This window comes from Bufo bufo, chromosome 5 (assembly GCF_905171765.1).
Source record: "Bufo bufo chromosome 5, aBufBuf1.1, whole genome shotgun sequence".
Lineage (NCBI taxonomy): Eukaryota > Metazoa > Chordata > Amphibia > Anura > Bufonidae > Bufo > Bufo bufo.
Genome location: NC_053393.1, coordinates 39,426,754 through 39,446,530, shown reverse-complemented (window position 1 = coordinate 39,446,530; position 19,777 = coordinate 39,426,754). Strand labels below are relative to the sequence as shown.

Below are 19,777 nucleotides of genomic sequence, written 5' to 3'. Positions count from 1 at the left end.
TCCTATGTACAATAATATAACTACTATAATACTGCTCCTAGGTACAATAATATAACTACTATAATACTGCTCCTATGTACAAGAATATAACTACTATAATACTGCCTCCTATGTACAAGAATATAACTGCTATAATACTGCTCCTAGGTACAATAATATAACTACTATAATACTGCTCCTATGTACATGAATATAACTACTATAATACTGCTCCTATGTACAAGAATATAACTACTATAATACTGCACCTATGTACAAGAATATAACTACTATAATACTGCTCCTATATACAAGAATATAACTACTATAATACTGCTCCTATGTACAAGAATATAACTACTATAATACTGCTCCTATGTACAAGAATATAACTACTATAATACTGCTCCTATGTACAAGAATATAACTACTAGAATACTGCTCCTATGTACAAGAATATAACTACTATAATACTGCCTCCTATGTACAAGAATATAACTACTATAATACTGCTCCTATGTACAAGAATATAACTACTATAATACTGCTCCTATATACAAAAATATAACTACTATAATACTGCTCCTATGTACAATAATATAACTACTATAATACTGCCTCCTATGTACAAGAATATAACTACTATAATACTGCCCCTATGTACAAGAATATAACTACTATAATACTGCTCCTATGTACAAGAATATAACTACTATAATACTGCTCCTATGTACAAGAATATAACTACTATAATACTGCTCCTATGTACAAGAATATAACTACTATAATACTGCCTCCTATGTACAAGAATATAACTACTATAATACTGCTCCTATGTACAAGAATATAACTACTATAATACTGCCTCCTATGTACAAGAATATAACTACTATAATACTGTCTCCTATGTACAAGAATATAACTACTATAATACTGCCTCCTATGGATGCAATTTTATTATTATGATATTTCCTCCTAAGACATCATTAAGGACCTTTGGTAACATAGTGAGATTTGAATTATGGACAGGACTCTTGGTTGTGAGAATGACCGTCCACATTGCCAGGCCCTTCACCCCAGTGACCTCTGGGAAACATCTTCGGATCTTACATTTTGGGAGGGTTCTTCTATTCACCATTCATTTTATACGGTGGATATTTTTAGGGTGAAGTTTACTGCTCAGGTTTCTCACTTCTTTGCATGAACCAGAGATGTAGCAGAGCTGAATTTGCTACCTGTAAAGGACTGTGTTTTTGTCTTTTTACCTGATGTCCCATGCAAACAAAGTGAGCCACAATTTTTTCAAATGACAAACTCAACCCTGCTGCATCTGTTCTCATGTAGATTTACAGCTGGAAATTGACCTTTTTTCCAAAGTAGGATCCAATCTGTCCTCATCTAGTCCTCGGCAGTGTATCTGTCGGTAAAATCTTCTCATGCAGATGACATTCCCTCTCGTCTGTCGGAGTCTCAGTCCTTACAGCCATTTATCCTTCACGTCTCCTACTTCTTTCCATATATAGTATTTTCCCGAACATCTTTGGTTCTTTATTGTAGATTTACGTTGGATGTATGCCCTTAAGACAAACATCCGACACAGCCAGAAGCCAAACTGTTCCTACCCTAGTGACCGAGGACGTAGTCCTGATGGGTGCACCCGGACAGGCAGAAGAACCCTCCTTTACAGGAAGCCTCCGCTCATTTATTTAGGCAAATATCTCATCCTTAATTAAAAGGGTTATCCCATAATTAATGTACAAAATAAAGATCAGACATCATATAGGACATGACAACCTCTTTCTAACAAAACTAGAATCAGACCTGTACCTTTTATCAAGCTGACAGCTCAGGGGGCGTGTCCTTTCTGCTGCAGCACAGGGGGCGTGTCCATTCTACTGCAGCTCTCTCCCTATCACAGCTCAGGAGGCAGTTGAAGGATGAAACTGAGCATGTGCGACCATCTCAGTGAGCGGGACAAAGAAATAAGAAGAAGAACAAACAGCAGGTGGCGCTCTACAGATACATTGTATTGAATAACTCAGTGGCTGTGCTAAATTTTTTACTACATGTAATTACAAAAGTATTCAGATCCAGGTGCTGGTTTGAAAAATGTAGAATATTTTCAACTACTTTAACACACGGCAATCATTTCTGCCTTAAATGTAAAGACGTTTTATGATTCTGTCTGTTGCTGGGAAAGCTGGATGACAAAGTCAGATTTGCCATTCAGGAGCATGAGACAGTTGTGTGACCGTATCAGCGGCAAGTTCTGGCTGGGCTGCAGCGGGTGATTCCAGCCTCTGCATGGGGTTTATCTAGCTTCCACGTCCCCCTCATCTATGTATTAATGCATCTGCAGAGGGACTTGATGGTGACCCCTGTAAGCGGTGTAGTGGTGGCCACCCAGCTTTTCATGAAGCTGATATTTTTACCACAGAGAAAAACAACTACCAGTTCCCACATAACACTACCCTATAATTTCCATATAACACTGCCTTAGAGTTCCCACATAGTACTGCCATATAGTTCCCACATACTCCTTCCATATAGTTCCCACATACTCCTTCCATATAGTTCCCACATAACACTGCCATATAGTTCCCACATAACACTGCCATATAGTTCCCACATGCTACTGCCATATAGTTCCCACATCCTCCTTCCGTATAGTTCCCACATCCTCCTTCCATATAGTTCCCACATAACACTGCCATATAGTTCCCACATAACACTGCCATATAGTTCCCACATGCTACTGCCATATAGTTCCCACATCCTCCTTCCGTATAGTTCCCACATCCTCCTTCCATATAGTTCCCACATAACACTGCCATATAGTTCCCACATACTACTTCCATATAGTTCCCACATATTACTTCCATATAGTTCCCACATAGCACTGCCATATAGTTCCCACATATTACTTCCATATAGTTCCCACATAGCACTGCCATATAGTTCCCACATATTACTTCCATATAGTTCCCACATAACACTGCCATATAGTTCCCACATGCTACTTCCATATAGTTCCCACATAATACTGCTCTATAGCTCCCACCAAGCACAGTCTCTTAATTCCCACATAGCACTTCTACAGTCCCCAAATAATATTACCCCATAGCTCCCACATAACACTGCCATATATTTCCTACAAACCACTTCTCTGTATTTCCCACATAATTCTTATAGTTCCTACATAACTGCCCTATATACCCTACATAATTCTTCCATATATTTCTCACATAATACTGCCCTATAGTTTCCACATTACACTATTGGATATTTCCTGTATAACACTTCCCTATAGTTCCCACATAATGCTTCTATATAGCTCCCACATAGCACTGCCATATAGTTCTGACATAATGCGTCTATATGGTTCCTACATAATTCTGCCCTATAGTTCCTACACAACACTGCCCTATATACCCTACATATTTCTTCCATATAGTTCCTACATAATACTGCCCTATAGTTCCCACTACTCTATATTTCCTGTATAACACTCATCTATAGTTCTCACATAATGCAGCCTTCTAGTTCCCATATTACACTGCCCTATAGTTCCCACATAATGCCTCTATATAGTCCTGTCCTGCAGTTCCCACATAACACGTGATTATATTCCACACATATTTCTTTCATATAGTTACTACATAATACTGCCCTATAATTCAGACATTACATTGCCTTACATTTCCCGCATAATACCGCCCTATAGTCCCTACATAATACTTCTACATACTGTGGTTCTGTCGTAATTTAGCAATTCAGTTCCCAAATATTACCGCCATAAACAGTTATAGAAACCATGGCTGGTTTTGTTGTTCCTACCTTCCTGTGCTCTGGTCAATTGCCCACCCTTGGAGGAAGTTTGTGTGTGTGTGCGTGTGGGCAACCCCTCGCTGATGTAGCAGAGCTGAGTTTGTTATTTATCACATTGGGACAAAAAAATAATAATAATGCTTCATCGCGTTACCTCTTTGAGGTAAGATTTGTAAGGTAGACTTGTATGCAATCTTACTGATGGTGAGGGGTCCCTACAGGTACCCTCTAAATGTCAAAGGTCAGAAGACCCCTTTAAATGGCTCTATGTGGAATGAAACATGCTGCAACGCTCCAGTTCAGTTTCTTCACGCTTTCAAGATCTCTGCTAGCTGTCAGCAAATAGGAACATAAACCCAATACCTCTGGTAGCTGAGGTGTATCCAGGCTAGGCTAATCCTCTATAAACTACAAATCGGAGACAACTGTCCGGACTGGACTGGATACAATTGTAACAGAATCTCAGCTGTGAGGAATATTAGATCAGTGCAGCCTCTGGATGTAAAGAAAGTGTGCCCATTCAACTGACAGCAGGCAGAGATATTACACAAGCTATGCAATTATATAGTAACAAAGCTTTATGTGCATAAAACTGGAAAATCTCTCTCTAACAAAGCTAGAACCAGCCCTGTACTTCACATGGATCCAGAGATCTCCCCATTCACTGTTCCAATTGTTCTGCTAGATTATCTTCAGCCTGGCAGCTCAGGGGGTGTGTCCTTTCTGCTGCAGCTCTCTCCCCATCACATCTCAGTGGGAGAGTCCTTTCTGCTGCAGCTCTCTCCCTATCACAGCTCAGTGCGTGTGTCCTTTCTGCTGCAGCTCTCTTCCTGTAACTGCTACAGCTTCCAACAGACAACATAGCTGGTGGCAGTTGCAGATTTAACCTGAGCACGCTCGACCAGCTCAGTAAGAGGGACAAAAAATAAAGAAAAGAACAAACTGCAGGTGGCGCTATACAGATACATTTTATTGTATAGCTCACTGGCTATGCTACATTTTTAGTATTCAGACCCGGGGGCTGGTTTGAAAAATGTAGAATATGCTTAGTGACACAACCCCTTTAAGGGCAACTGTCCATATCTCTGTGCTTAAAGGGACACCACGTACAAAGTCCAGCTGCTCTTCAGTGTGGTTGAATGCAGTCTGCTGCTCCCTGTTATAGCGCCACCTGCTCTTTGCAATTTTTTTTTTATTTCTCTGTCCACCTCCTGAGGTGGATGCACATGCTTCACTAGCTACAGCAGATAGGACACGCCCCCTGAACAGCGGTGAACCTAGCCTTTCTCCTTCCTGAGATCAAAACTGAAACAGCGCCCCCTCCCCATGCCAATTTCTTAACCTAACCCCTTTGCCACAATGAAAGCGATCATTGCCCATGGCCCTTCCGCTGCCCCCCTCCTCTTGTCTCTACCTGGAGCTGCCTCACCTGGCCTCATTGGTGGTGCACCCCTGTCTGCTGAACTGTAGTATAGAGAGATCTGCAGCAAAAAGGACACACTTCCTGAGCTGCAATAGCCAGAGAGCTGCAGCAGAAAGGCCACACCCCCTGAGCTGTGATAGAAAGAGCTGCAGCAGAAAGGCCACACCCCCTGAGCTGTGATAGAAAGAGCTGCAGTAGAAATGCCACACCCCCTGAGCTGTGATAGAAAGAGCTGCAGCAGAAAGGCCACACCCCCTGAGCTGTGATAGAAAGAGCTGCAGTAGAAAGGCCACATCCCCTGAGCTGTGATAGAAAGAGCTGCAGTAGAAAAGCCACACCCCCTGAGCTGTGATAGAAAGAGCTGCAGCAGAAAGGCCACATCCCCTGAGCTGTGATAGGGAGCTGCAGTAAAAAAAAGGGCATGATCCCTGAGAAAGGACACACCCCTTGAGCTGCCAGCCTGAAAGAAATCTAGCAGAGCCATTGGAGCAGTGAATGTGGAGATCTCTGGATCCATGTGAGGTGCAGGGCTGGTTCTGGTTTTGTCACAGATCGTCATGCTCTGTCTAATGTTTTTATCTCGCGTATCTCCAGCTCTGAGAACCTTTCATTTACAATTACGTAAATGTGTGACTGGCCCTTTAAGAAAATGATGTGGGAAAAAAGCACGGGGCAGAAATTCTCCCTGTGATATTCTACAAATCCCGGTGTCATGCTCCACCCCGTCAGACCCCCAGACACTGTATCAGTATTACCTGAAGTTTTCCTTTAAGTCCAACTTAAAGGGGTTTTCCAAATGTTTGATATTGATGACATATCTTCAGAAGAGGTCATCAGTTTCTGATCGGTAGGGATCTGAATTCTGGCACCCCCCAACGATCAGCTGAGGACAGGTCATCAGTCTTAAACACTCAGAACAACCCCTTTAATTGCATCTTGCTCTTAAAGGGCCGGTACGCTGAAATAGACTGTGAGTGTTCCCTTAACCCTTTGTAGATATGGTGCAGAATCCCTCCAGTCAGCTGATGGTTCTTCTTCTTTTTCAGGACGGGAGTTGCCGGCGCTCCCCGGGTGGCATCGGTGGATTCTTGCCGTGGATGTACAATAATAAACATCTGTGGACGTCAACGTCTTGGGAGGAAACTGGATTCTTGGCTACAAGTTCTGAGGATATATTTGGAGCAAGTATCTATTCATTGCTTCTACAAACCAACCCCCCCCCCCCCCCCCCCCCCCTGCATCATGGATAAATAGGATTGGAATTTGGAAAGTCTTCTGCCGAGTAACCGCATTCACTCATCCGGAAAATATTTTTATTTTTTTTCTCTGCCGTATTCCTCATTCGATGGATATTTCCAAATAAATGCAATGTTTCTTATATCACTGGACACGTGTGCCGATCTGCAGCCCGCAGATACAGCGCCGGTACAGCCACTGCACAGGTATCGTCTAAGAGCGCAACGGACAACAATGTATCAAGTTCTTAAAGAGGCAGATTCCTGATATAGAACTTATATCATCAGTGTGTTGTGTGTCTGCAGAGAAAGATTGGTGGGCCGCTGCAATGTCCTTCCCCTTATGTACCCTCCAAGACTGGGAAATGGCAAAAACATAATGGGCATGCTCACTACAAACATGGACACGCTCGCTACATTTACAGATCCACGCTAACTAAAAATACAGACACATACATATAATCACCCACTATATACAGTACAGACCAAAAGTTTGGACACACCTTCTCATTCAAAGAGTTTTCTTTATTTTCATGACTATGAAGGCATCAAAACTATGAATGAACACATGTGGAATTATATACATAACAAACAAGTGTGAAACAACTGAAAATATGTCATATTCTAGGTTCTTCAAAGTAGCCACCTTTTGCTTTGATTACTGCTTTGCACACTCTTGGCATTCTCTTGATGAGCTTCAAGAGGTAGTCCCCTGAAATGGTCTTCCAACAGTCTTGAAGGAGTTCCCAGAGATGCTTAGCACTTGTTGGCCCTTTTGCCTTCACTCTGCGGTCCAGCTCACCCCAAACCATCTCGATTGGGTTCAGGTCCGGTGACTGTGGAGGCCAGGTCATCTGGCGCAGCACCCCATCACTCTCCTTCATGGTCAAATAGCCCTTACTTTCAAAGTTTTCGGCTGACTGACTGACCTTCATTTCTTAAAGTAATGATGGCCACTCGTTTTTCTTTACTTAGCTGCTTTTTCTTGCCATAATACAAATTCTAACAGTCTATTCAGTAGGACTATCAGCTGTGTATCCACCTGACTTCTCCTCAACGCAACTGATGGTCCCAACCCCATTTATAAGGCAAGAAATCCCACTTATTAAACCTGACAGGGCACACCTGTGAAGTGAAAACCATTTCAGGGGACTACCTCTTGAAGCTCATCAAGAGAATGCCAAGAGTGTGCAAAGCAATAATCAAAGCAAAAGGTGACCACTTTGAAGAACCTAGAATATGACATATTTTCAGTTGTTTCACACTTGTTTGTTATGTATATAATTCCACATGTGTTAATTCATAGTTTTGATGCCTTCAGTGTGAATCTACAATTTTCATAGTCATGAAAATAAAGAAAACTCTTTGAATGAGAAGGTGTGTCCAAACTTTTGGTCTGTACTGTATATAGCCACATACATAAGCATGCACATTATATATACAGATGCATATGCAACGGACGCCTCCACCAGGGCCCTCTATAACGCGACCCAGGTGTTAGAATGCTGAGTGGTATAGTGTGGCCTAAAATGTCTCTTTATGTGTGTCACAGTGCTCCTACCTGGATACGGCTGGAACCCAGGCTTTGGCTCCGAAGCAATAAATAGGGGGAATAATTGAGGGATAAAAGAATAACTGGAGTCCAGACCTTGAGATGAAGTTCAATGGTAGCTTTACTTTGCATAAATGTTTCTTCAAATGGCTTACAGGCTTTGTCTTGGTTCCAGCAGGCTTTAGCATGAAACCGGCAGGCAAACTCAACTCTGCTTTATCTGTTTCTCTCTGACTCTGCCGTACTGACAGGCTGGCTGTATAACTCAGCTTCTTCTGTATGCTGCACTTCACTTTGTAGTCTGACTCTAGGTTATGCCAGGGAACTTTCCTCCTGGCTCCTGAGGCTTCAATCTTTGGCCTCCATGGCCAGCAGAGCTCTGTTCCCTGGCTGGGGGTAAGCTAGACTGCAACTAACTGGTCCCCACCCTTTCTTACTCCCCTACAGAGGGGGGTTAGAATGGAATGGTAAGTTCCATTCTATCTAAGTACATCTCTGCCATGTTTGCTGCCACCTGCTGGTGAACCAGGCGCATTACATGAACAGTTACATAACATTAGAAATGCACAGTGTGGAGGACCTGGAATAAATACACAAGATGACATGAGGTTAGACCAATAAAGAGAGTAGCAGGGTGCAGAAGTGGTAACACCACTCTGGGGTGTTACACATACATAAGCATGCCCACTATAGATATAGCCACATACATAAGCATGCTCAGTAAAAATACGGACACGCTGTCTACATTTACAGACATATGCATACAGACTATAAATTCAGGCACATTCAGTTCATATTCACGCTGACTATATATACAGTACATCTGCACGCTGACTATATATACAGTACATCTGCACGCTGACTATATATACAGTACATCTGCACGCTGACTATATATACAGTACATCTGCACGCTCACTATATATTCAGGAACATACATCTGCACGCTGACTATATATACAGTACATATGCACGCTCACTATATATTCAGGCACATACATCTGCACGCTCACTATATATTCAGGCACATACATCTGCACGCTGACTATATATACAGTACATCTGCACGCTGACTATATATACAGTACATCTGCACGCTGACTATATATACAGTACATATGCACGCTGACTATATATACAGTACATCTGCACGCTGACTATATATACAGTACATCTGCACGCTGACTATATATACAGTACATCTGCACGCTCACTATATATTCAGGCACATACATCTGCACGCTGACTATATATACAGTACATCTGCACGCTGACTATATATACAGTGCATCTGCACGCTGACTATATATATACAGTACATCTGCACGCTGACTATATATAAAGTACATCTGCACGCTCACTATATATTCAGGCACATACATCTGCACGCTGACTATATATACAGTACATCTGCACGCTGACTATATATACAGTACATCTGCACGCTGACTATATATACAGTACATCTGCACGCTGACTATATATACAGTACATCTGTACGCTGACTATATATACAGTACATCTGCACTCTGACTATATATACAGTACATCTGCACTCTGACTATATATACAGTACATCTGCACGCTGACTATATATACAGTACATCTGCACGCTGACTATATATACAGTACATCTGCACGCTGACTATATATACAGTACATCTGCACGCTGACTATATATACAGTACATCTGCACGCTGACTATATATACAGTACATCTGCACGCTGACTATATATACAGTACATCTGCACGCTGACTATATATATATACAGTACATCTGCACGCTGACTATATATACAGTACATATGTACGCTGACTATATATATACAGTACATCTGCACGCTGACTATATATACATTACATCTGCACGCTGACTATATATACAGTACATCTGCACGCTGACTATATATATATACAGTACATATGCACGCTGACTATATATACAGTACATCTGCACGCTGACTATATATACAGTACATCTGCACGCTGACTATATATACAGTACATCTGCACGCTGACTATATATACAGTACATCTGCACGCTGACTATATATACAGTACATCTGCACGCTGACTATATATACAGTACATCTGCACGCTGACTATATATACAGTACATCTGCACGCTGACTATATATATACAGTACATCTGCACGCTGACTATATATACAGTACATCTGCACGCTGACTATATATATACAGTACATCTGCACGCTGACTATATATACAGTACATCTGCATGCTGACTATATATACAGTACATCTGCACGCTCACTATATATATACAGTACATCTGCACGCTGACTATATATACATTACATCTGCACGCTGACTATATATACAGTACATCTGCACGCTCACTATATATTCAGGCACATACATCTGCACGCTGACTATATATTCAGGCACATACATCTGCACGCTGACTATATATTCAGGCACATACATCTGCACGCTGACTATATATTCAGGCACATACATCTGCACGCTGACTACTTATACAGACACCTACAAGTGCAGAAACACTACAATAGTAAAAGCCCTAATATAAACAATGATATACATTGTAGAATGAAAGACTCTTGGCCATTTTGATGTACATCATGCAGTGAAATTCCACCATCCAGTAATGCAGAAATTCTGCTAATCCGCCACATGTTTCCAACATAAAAATGCATGACCGTCTTGATATTTCAACAAGCAGAAACAGGCGGCTGAGCGGAGGGCTGACTGTCAGGGAACCTGTGCACAGTGCAGATCTGTATGAAATCTGCATCAAAAGTGTACAAAAAATGCACATAAATCCGCACTATTTATCATGAATTTGATGACGTTGTTTGTGCGTTTTTTATGCTTTGTTTTTTCGATTTTCTGTTGACATGCTGGGGATTTTATTAATTATTAAAGTGATATTTCTAGAATGATTTATTATTATTATTATTAATTATTTTTATTATGATTATTATGAATGTTGTTATTATTATTCATTATGTATTATTACCTTTTATTTTTATTATTTATTATTGTTATTATTATTATTTATTATTAAAGTGCCATTCATTCCAAGGGTATATATGCCTAAAACAGACAATTGCAATAAGCGTGAACAAGACGGGTTAGGCTACTTTCACACTAGCGGCACGGACCTTCACCCGACGGAACGGCCTGCCGGAGGTCCGTGCCGCTAGTGTGAAAGTAGCCTAACAAACCGGCACAGAAGGAGAGAGATGATCCATCTCTTTTGAATTTTAGAAATGTCTATTTAATGCCCACTCCTATGCTGTGATGGAGTCATAAGACAAACCAGGTGCCCACCAGTCCTGGTGCCAGCATCCATACTGTGCCAATGGTTGGAATGGTGAAGTCACAGTAACCTCCCCCCCCCCCCCCCCACTTGCATAAGTAAAGTTTGGAGGGTCTCACTTGTCCACTTTGGAGACATGCCCTTTCTATACGTCCATGGAGCTAATGAAGGACCCCCTTCCCCAATAAGATCTGAGTTTATTTCTCCATTTCCGAGTATGCAATATTCAGATGTTAAAGGGGTATTCTGGTTGTTACAAGTTATAACTATTAGATTGGTGGGGGCCCTACTACTGGCACCGCCACCGGTCACAAGGGGACCCTGTACCCCTCTGAACACCCTGAAATGAACAGGCATGCACACTGCCGCTCCACTCTTCTTGGTGGGGGTCCTGCTAATAGCTCAGCGCTCCGCTGGACCGTCTCTGGAACGCCCACAGAGATGAATAGAGAGGCAGCGCGAAAGCTCCACCAACTACTCCAGTCAGCGTTGGGGGCTCCGAGGGGTATGAGGTCACCTTCTTGTGATCGGTGACAGTAGGACCCCGACTGATCTAACAGTTAGCCCCTGTCCTGTGGACGGGCGATACCGTTTATACCCCGTTAACTCATTTTCCATCCAGCCCCTAGTGGCTCTTTGGGCAATAATTGCCTTTTCTCTGGATCAACACTGTACAAGAATGTGATTATAGGTTTTCTGGAAATGGTGCTATTTTAGAGGCGTGAAGATTTTAGAGTATTCACCAGAAATAACTGTAATAATAAATATTGGATCATGAAAAACTTGGCTGAAAAATCCAGAAGGAAGCCAAGATGGGAAACCAGTTTACTACATAAGCAAAGTTGCAGGAGGGCGTATACAAGGAGGCATTGCAGCTCAGCTCCTTTCACTGGTATGCTGCAATACCTGACATGACCTATGAGCAAGAGGGGCGCTGTATATGAAAACTTTTTTATTTTTTTTATCTGATACAATTCCTTTTGGGAATGGCAGGGCCCATATATATCAGTCAGAGGAAGGGGCACTGCTCACATCAGCTCTCCATTTAAAGGGCACGTCATGACAATGTATGATATGGTTAGAGGTGTCATTTGAAATATCAGGGCTGCAATGCAAAAATCTCTAATGGGGCCCCTACCAGCTATTGGAGTGTGCAGCCCAAGGCTGCATGGACAGACATTTCTTAAGGGGGGGGGGGCGCCATTGCACCCGATGGCCTGGGTACTTTTCTGGCAATGTTGTTTGCATAATGTCAGATTGTATCCTATCTGCACTATATGGCACAGTACATGGGCATCAATGTGTCCTGTGATTGACAGTGTTAGTGCCATTGGGCCCCCAGGTGCGGCTGCATGCTCTGCAGATTCTATACTTGCACCCCTCCACTCGGTTGCCCATTGACTTCAATGAGTGCAGTGTAATCCTAAATTTCCTCTCAATTCCCAGCACGCCTGGTCAGCCTACAGCTATTAGGGCATGCTGGGAGTTGTAGTTTTTTGCAACAACTGGAGGGCCGCAGGTTGAGCATTCCTGATCTAGGACAATGCCATCCGAATGGTGAGCTGGTCACTGAAGGTGTGGACGCTGGGACCTTCAGCATCCACACCTCGGATGGCATTGTCCTAGATCAGGAATGCTCAACCTGCGGCCCTCCAGTTGTTGCAAAAAACTACAACTCCCAGCATGCCCTAATAGCTGTAGGCTGTTTAGGCGTGCTGGGAGTTGTAGTTTTGCAACAGCCGGAGGGCTGCAGGTTGAGCGTCCCAGATCTAGATGGATGACCCCTTTAAGATAAAGCATGAAATGAGCTCCATGATAAAAAATTGCAAACTGGTTGCAACTTGCGTGGAGTTTTGTGGTCTGCCCTGGCCACGATGACATGTAAGGGACTTCTCTAGCGGCGGAAAGTAATTCATTTCTGTGCTACCAGAATGAGACGAGGCGCACATTTCAGTCACTAGATCTTCCTGCCCGTTAACGTCTCTGTCGGTAAAATCGCTCCCTGCAGACAGGAATGATGAGCCCTAATATCATAGCAAAACTAACTGTAGACCTGGAGATTCATCTTTGCAGTTTTGTACAATCATTTTGTGAAAAAGCAACGGGTCCCGGCCGATTGTGCGAAACCGGGGGCTGATGGTTGTAAGGTGCGATATGTCTGCCCCATTTCCGTAGCAAATAATTTTTTTAATTGACAGTTAAAATGGCTAAAGGAGAGTCTCCATCACATTAATCGCATGCAAAACGCATCTCCGTATGTGTCTGTAGTACATCCGGAAAACGTAAAATGTGTAAAAAGAAAATGAATAAATTTACGTAAAAATAAGTATACAATAACCATAGACATTTCTGCCACGAAGCACACCTCCACCCTTAGGCGTCTGTCACCCATGCCGTTGCACAGGGTGCACCACTTGTCACTACTGAAGAGGAGTGGGCATTCAATGCTTCCTTGATTTATGGATGGAGCAGTGTGATTTGGGGACAACATAAGGTGGGGTGACAATAGAAGGCACCAACCAACCTAAGGGCAGAGTAAAAATTAAAGGGGTTGTCCCACGAAAAATATTCTACAGTTTTCAAACCAGCTCCTGGATCTGAATACTTTAGTAATTGCATGTAATTAAAAATTTTGTATATCTGTATAGCACCACTTATTTTCTTATTTCTTTGTCCTGCTCACTGAGATGGTCGCACATGCTCAGTTTAATCTTTCAACTGCCTCCTGAGCTGTGATAGGGAGAGCTGAGACACGCCCCCTGAGCTGTGATAGGGAGAGCATGGACACGCCCCCTGAGCTGCAGCAAAAAAGACACGCCCCTTGAGCTGTCAGCTTGATATAAATCTAGTGGAGCAATGAATGAGAAGATCTCTGGATCCATGTGAGGTACAGGGCTGGTTCTAGCTTTGTTATAAAGAGATTGTCATGTCCTATATGATGTCTGATTTTTATCTTTTACACTACTCATGGGAGAACCCCTTTGAGGACTGACTATTTGGATTTGTGATAAACCCAAATTCTCGAATACTTTCAATCATGTCTTGCTGAAAGAGGTCTTGGAAGCTGAGATCTAAACTGATGTATGTAGGATCTTTATGCTTTATGTCTTGAATATTAAAACTAATTTAAAAAAATAAAATAAAATAGTTGCCCACATATAGACAGTGTAGAAGTACTAGGGGGAGTTGGAAGCTCAGGGGGGCTAAGAACCCTAGATAGATGATGGACCCCAGGACTAGGTCAACCAGGCAAATGCTCAAACTTACTGAGTTTAGGCAGGCCATGGTGATATATGTCAGGCATGCTCAACCTGTGGCCCTCCAGCTTTTGTAAAACTACAACTCCCATCATGCCTTTCTGTAGGCTGATAGCTGTAGGCTGTCCAGGCATGCTGAGAGTTGTAGTTTTCCAACAGCTGGAGGGCCGCAGGTTGGACATCCTTGATATATGTAAATGTGTACTAAGGTTGTCACAGGTGGGGTAAATGGGGGGGGGGGGCAGAACTGGTGAACCACTTCATGTCCGTCACCCTAGGGCTTGTCTCAAGTCAGCAAATGGCATTTACCATGTTGACAAAGTGAATACAAGGCACTCGCTAATGTACCGTGATTGTCCATGTTGCCTCCTTTCCTGGCTGGATTCATTTTTCCATCACATTATAGACTGCTTGTTTCCAGGGGTTACGACCACCCTGCACTCCCTCTCTTTCGGCCGGGACCGTGGAAGCTCACATACAGTACAGACCAAAAGTTTGGAGACACCTTCTCATTCAAAGAGTTTTCTTTATTTTCATGACTATGAAGGCATCAAAACTATGAATTAACACATGTGGAATTATATACATAACAAACAAGTGTGAAACAACTGAAAATATGTCATATTCTAGGTTCTTCAAAGTAGCCACCTTTTGCTTTGATTACTGCTTTGCACACTCTTGGCATTCTCTTGATGAGCTTCAAGAGGTAGTCCCCTGAAATGGTCTTCCAACAGTCTTGAAGGAGTTCCCAGAGATGCTTAGCACTTATTGGCCCTTTTGCCTTCACTCTGCGGTCATCTGGCGCAGCACCCCATCACTCTCCTTCATGGTCAAATAGCCCTTACTTTCAAAGTTTTCCCAATTTTTCGGCTGACTGACTGACCTTCATTTCTTAAAGTAATGATGGCCACTCGTTTTTCTTTACTTAGCTGCTTTTTTCTTGCCATAATACAAATTCTAACAGTCTATTCAGTAGGTCAGCTGTGTATCCACCTGACTTCTCCTCAACGCAACTGATGGTCCCAACCCCATTTATAAGGCAAGAAATCCCACTTATTAAACCTGACAGGGCACACCTGTGAAGTGAAAACCATTTCAGGGGACTACCTCTTGAAGCTCATCAAGAGAATGCCAAGAGTGTGCAAAGCAGTAATCAAAGCAAAAGGTGGCTACTTTGAAGAACCTAAATATGACATATTTTCAGTTATTTCACACTTGTTTGTTATGTATATAATTCCACATGTGTTAATTCATAGTTTTGATGCCTTCAGTGTGAATCTACAATTTTCATAGTCATGAAAATAAAGAAAACTCTTTGAATGAGAAGGTGTGTCCAAACTTTTGGCCTGTACTGTAGGCCAGCTCTTTTTCCTATAGTGTGCAAGCACGACCACTGCTACTGGATTGCAGGGTGGTCATAACCATGGAAACGAGCAGTGTATAATGTGATGGAAAAATGAATCCAGCCAGCAAAGGAGGCAATATGGACAATCCCAATACATTAGTCAGTGCCTTTTATTCACTTTCTCTACATAATAAATGCCATTTGCTGAAGTGAGTGAACCCCTTTAAGTAGCGAGTACCATTATTGGGCGGTATTTCCCTAGTTTAATACAGTGTGGAATGAAAATTGGATTCATGGTCAAATTGTGCAACTTGCTTCTCTCTAGTCATGGACTTCCAAGCTTCCAGTGATGTCATCATTTCATACAAAATACAGTGTATGCATCATCATCATTGGGAAATACTAAAAGTGACAGTTTACTCTTTCCTCTCCTCAATGACGCTGTAGACCCTGTGAAGTATTTGATGAGCACAGTAACAATATCTTTTTATAATGTTTATGTAGCAGCTCCGCTGGATACAAAAGAACAATGCAGCAAAAATTAACAAAAAAGTAAATACAGGAAAGCAAACAGGCAGTGACAGCAGAGGTCATGAAGCCATGGACCTGCCCTTCCATTGACAGCTGGAGCCACCTGCTGTGCACCCTCACTCCACCCTTTATCTAACACCCAGTACATCTAAAGCCTGTATTACAGTGGCAACTCGCTAATGGACGTTCGTAGTAATACTCGTTTGCAATCATCTGGCAGTGTAATACTGCCGCGGATTACCCGATGATCATTCATTGGGCAATCGTGATCTTTCAGCATGCTGTATAATCATGATCTGTTGCTGGCAAATAACTAGAATGCATGGGGACAAGCAATGGAATAACGATTGCTCCCCTCCATACTATGGAGGAGTTTGCTGTATGTAATAAGCAGCGGTCTCCTCCACTATCTAGCAGGCGATTTCTGGGAAGGAACGCTTCCTTACCAATAATGACCTGCAGAATCGGCTGGTGTAATACTGCCTTTAGGTATGAGGTTAAAGCCATCTCCTACAGAGAGACTTTCTAAGAACATTATTTTAGATTGATACAGGGAAACAAGTTGGATCTCTACAGACTTATCTAGGCTTCAGCTAAGCAATGTTTCCTAACCCCTAACAGGCTTCGAAAACAGTGTTCCTTTCCCTAAAGTTTAGAGTTGACCATTGGTCGAACATATTTGCCCTCAACTGGAAGATCCACATAGTTCCTCAGCTGGAAGGTTCTTCTTGGCCCTTAGCTGAAAGGTCCTTTTTTTGCCAGAAGGTCCATGTAGAACCTCATCTGGAAAATCCATGTAGATCCTTAGCTGAAAGGTGTATAAAGACTTCATAGCTTGAATGTCCTTATATATATCCTTAGCTAGAAGGTTTATGTACACCCCGTAGTTTGAAGGCATACGTAGACCCTCAACTGGAAGATCCACATAGTTCCTCAGCTGGAAGGTTCTTGTAGACTCTTGGCTAAAAGATCTATGTAGATCGTCAACTGGAAGATCCACAGTTCCTGAGCTGAAAGGTTCTTGATGACCCTTAGCTGAAAGGTCCATGTAGACTCTCAACTGGAAGATTCACATAGAACCATAGGTAGGAGGACAATGTAGACCCTCAGTTGGAAGATTCACGCAGACCCTTAGCTGAAAGAGTAACTACAGCCACAGCAGCCATTGCACTGGGAATAGGTCCCAGGGGTTGGGGGGCTCAATCATGTGCAAGAACATTGTACCTTTTTGTGGGAAACACCAAATTTGGGCTTTTTGCTATAATGTGGGTTTTCTGATACATGGTGCTATAATACAAACCTTTAATTATTGCTACTTATTCTGCTGTTGTAATTTTCTTACACTAGGTTATGAGGGCCCCACCTTTTTTGCAATGGGACCCTATGAATTATAGTTACACCCCTATGTAGACCCCATGGCTATAATGTCCATGCTTTTTTTTTTGCCGGACGGTCCATGTAGACCCTCATCTGGAAGATCCATGTAGACACTTAGCTGAAAGGTGTATGAAGTCGTCATTGCTCGAATGTCCATATAAATCGTTAGCTGGAAATTTATGTACACCCCATAGTTTGAAGGTAAAAGTAGGCCCTCAACTGGAAGATCCATATAGACCCTTAGCTGGAAGATCTGTGTAGACCCCATAGATTGAAGGTCTATGTAGACCCTCAACTGGAAGATCCAGGTAAACCCTTAGATGGAAGGTCTATGTACATCTCATAGCTTGAAGATCCATGTAGACCCCTTAATTTAAAGGTCCATGTAGACTGGATCATGTCTATTACTTACAGTAAAAGCAGAGGGGATACAGCAAACTTTGGGATGAAAACCAAAATGTCTATTGAAGTAAGCCCTCCTACATTGCTTTGTCCTTTGTTGAATGTATGAGAAGGTCCATGCAAACCCTCAGCTGGAACAGATTGATGGGGAGGGTACAATGATTCCTCTTGAACATGGGCAACCAAATTGGTGGCACAAAATGGTCTTCTAGAGAGGCGGTCCTTTAAAAGTGACACATAGGATGATGTTACTTATGCTACAGGATTATGTCACAGTGGTCGTTTCCAGGTGCCCCATGGGGGACTTTATCTATACTTGCAAAGTGACCTCAAGTGCCGTTTACATTGGAGGAAGACCTACTTAATGATAGATAAAAACGCTTGTTCTGAGTAGATCTTAAGATATTGATTCATTCTCCATTGCCATTGTTGAGTATTAGTGGACATAGTAGATCCCGACGATAAGGACAATAGCTATGTTATGGAATTGCTATGAATGCACTTTCCTACTGTACAGGAGTGGGGTAACCACAAGTGAACTTATAATGTAAGTACAATACAGGAAGGCGTCTCTCCTGGAAAGTGCAAACAAATGATTACTTTAATTAACTTTAATTTATGCCACTGTCACTCCTGCTGACTGTTTCCACTACTGCAATCTTTTCTAATTACCTGTAGCCCAGGGTATAATTATAAATGCGCTCTGACCCTCCCAAGCCATCAGTGATAATAATTTTATTACAAAACAAGCAGGGAGAGGATCACATGTCATTAGCATGCACCTTTGTTTGGGTGACGCGGGCTATGTTCCCACAGTCCAGAACTCATCCTCTGTCTGCCATTGTGCTAATGTATGTAGTTATGTAGAATAGATTATGTAATGCAAGTCCAGTAGTTCAAAGGGAGTGACGCGTCTGTCTGAGAACGAGCTCTGTTAACTCCTTAATACTTCTGATGTGCAGCCAAGGAGGGTGTATCTAGTCAGCCTTAGTAGGCCTCTCGGGCCCATGGAAAGGCGGGTAGGGGATGGGGGAGGTCAAAGTTGTAGCTTGACTTTCCTTCGTTTGGGGACGATAATTCAGTTCGTTGCCCTCACCCTATGGGTTTAGCTATGGGGGATGCAGAATTAGCAGTCACACCTGGAGCCAGAGGGGTCCAAAAATCCCCACTGCCACATAAGAATACACTAGTATTATACTGAGAGATGGTAGATGGGGCTGGGGGTGAGGTAGGACTCATCAGCTTCAAGTAATGCCTCTGCCTAGCCTCGTGTCTAAATACCCTGGCAGATGCTGTAGTGGGTCAAGTGGTGGTATTTGTACCCATCCCTGGCGTTTGTGGGGGGCTCACCTAAGAAGACACCATGGTAAGTGGGGGTCCTGTTACAGATTTTGCAGTGGGGACCAGGAACTTCAAGTTCCCTTCAAGTGCAGAGCAGCTTGTTGCTTCATCCATCCAGCACTGCCTTAACTCACAGATGTCTAAGGCTGAGTTCACACGGGCGAGTATTCCACGCGGGTGCAATGCAGGAGGTGAACGCATT

General features: G+C 42.7%; 1 long non-coding RNA gene across 2 annotated transcripts in view; it reads left to right on the top strand.

Moving 5' to 3' along the window:
- Window positions 1–19,777, top strand: part of LOC121001330 — a 131,094-nt gene that overhangs the window by 88,074 nt on the left and 23,243 nt on the right. Inside the window, exon 3 of one of the 2 annotated variants that reach the window (XR_005779032.1) lies at window positions 6,277–6,672. This is a non-coding gene — a long non-coding RNA (uncharacterized LOC121001330). Of the gene's footprint in view, window positions 1–6,276; window positions 6,944–19,777 lie in introns of those variants that run through there. The other variant, XR_005779031.1, reaches the window with a different exon arrangement.